The sequence below is a fragment of the Etheostoma spectabile genome, chromosome 6, assembly GCF_008692095.1.
Source record: "Etheostoma spectabile isolate EspeVRDwgs_2016 chromosome 6, UIUC_Espe_1.0, whole genome shotgun sequence".
Taxonomy (NCBI): Eukaryota; Metazoa; Chordata; class Actinopteri; order Perciformes; family Percidae; genus Etheostoma; species Etheostoma spectabile.
This window is the reverse complement of record NC_045738.1, coordinates 2,386,086-2,387,896: the sequence shown is the minus strand read 5'-3', so window position 1 is coordinate 2,387,896 and position 1,811 is coordinate 2,386,086. Positions and strand designations below refer to the sequence as shown.

Here is a 1,811-nt window from a genome sequence, read left to right as displayed (position 1 = left end):
TTTTTGGACCACAGTTAAGTTATGGCTGCCTTATACTGTTGCTTAGTCAGTGTTATGTATATGATGTTTGCTGTAAAAATTCTATATGGGGTGCAATAAGTTGGATTTGATGATGTTTTCAGATTTTAACTAATACTTGTTTGAATGATTAGGATAAATGAAGACTTAAGTTCACTTGAGAAAACAACGGAAATGGGATTATCCATTGACAATGTTTCATTTATTTCTTTTGTGTTAAAGTGTATTTTATTCGGATCCGGTCTAAAATGCCAACTTCTACAGTTCTTGGCTCTGAGTAGGAGTAAGTTAGGGGTGGCTTAGGAGTGCCTTTTTAGCTCACTATACTCCTGTTTTAGCATCTGACCTAGCTGTTTTTTTAAAAAGACATTGGCATACATGGTCAGTGCACTGCAGAGACGTACAGTACCAATATGACCAACTGTGCCTTTGATGTAAGAGAAATTAAGATGAACATCTTTCTTTGACATTTCAATATTTTTGAAGCACTGTTATAGTAGATCAGTGGTGGATGTCACCATGAGTAAAGAGATCAGTTAACTAATCAACAAGTCAGAATGTAATGGCTGTGTTATACAAACCACCAGTCGTAGGAAACCAGCAGTTTAGGTTATCTATGACTTTGATTTAGGCAAAAACGTGTTATTCCATTCTGCTCCACTGTAGGTGAAGTTTACAGTATGGAGTAGCTTAGGTTGATACAGGGAGAATGGACCATTGCCATTGCGTGGTATCCTTATGGAATAAGGAGGATGTCCATGCTGAATCATCTGTATGAAGAAAAACCTTGGGCATCCATAGTCAGGTGTAAATGCTTGCTGCTGTAGATTGTGTGATAAATCTGAGTAAAAGGAGTTAATTTCCTATTTTTATAGAGATTTATTTCAATTCATACTCAGTTTCAACACTTGTTTTATTATGTTTTACCCTGAGAGTGAAAACTTTAGGACTTTTTCTGTTTTTTGTTGTTTTTTTCTAACTAGAAGTGCATATGTCATTCCTGTTAGATGGTTTCATCTACACGCAGTAACCTACATATCCTACAGCACGTTGTAGCATTGTATATTTTGTAAACTAAAGACAGATCATTGCTTTGAAAGATTTGATTTAAATCTTCAATAGAGAGCTATTTCACTGATGGTGTGAACATTTTATAAGCTATTGCTTTTTAAGTGCACATTGTTTTTTGGGAAGGTTGCAGAGTTATTTTATCTACTCCAATTTTTGATTCAATAAATGATTTTGCAATCAAGTGAAAACTGACTTGGAGCTGAAATTCCTGTATTTTAGCTTTATTACAAATTCATTACAAATCCATTTTTTTTATCTTTCAAGTAGCAGAATGTTAGATTAGACACATGGTAGTATGAACCTTGCTCTGAAATGCATCATCCTGCTGTGCCTGTGCCATTCCCAGCATTGTGGCTGCAGGCTGTGGTCATCCTGCTGTCCTTATGAAATATATTGTAGCCACTCTCTCCTTTTTGCTACACCACAGATGAGCTACTTTTCCGGGCAGCAGCTCATGACCCTGACTCATCACAGTGTGGTCGCACATAATGACTCTCACAGAACTTCAACCTAACCTGCATTCCTGATTCCTGAATAACTCGTCATTGTGCAAATGTCTACATGAGTTGCAAAATCACACGGAAATACACAGCGTAGATGGTGGAGAAATCTCTGGTGTCTTGTCATTAGTCTGTTGTAAAACACTTTCTTTTAAGATTATTTGGGTATTTTAGGACTTTATTTTATAGGACAGCTGAAGACATGGGGGGGGGGGGGGGGGG

The 1,811-nt window shown here is 37.0% G+C and overlaps 1 protein-coding gene across 8 annotated transcripts in view; it reads left to right on the top strand.

Moving 5' to 3' along the window:
• The window catches only part of cobl (cordon-bleu WH2 repeat protein), a 60,386-nt gene extending 59,109 nt beyond the window's left edge, over nt 1–1,277 (top strand). For all 8 annotated transcript variants that reach the window (XM_032519721.1, XM_032519718.1, XM_032519720.1 and 5 more), the window contains one exon: nt 1–1,277. This exon is cut by the window's left edge and continues 662 nt beyond it. The gene's annotated coding sequence lies outside the window, so the exon portion shown is untranslated.
• Nucleotides 1,278–1,811: the final 534 nt, after the last annotated feature.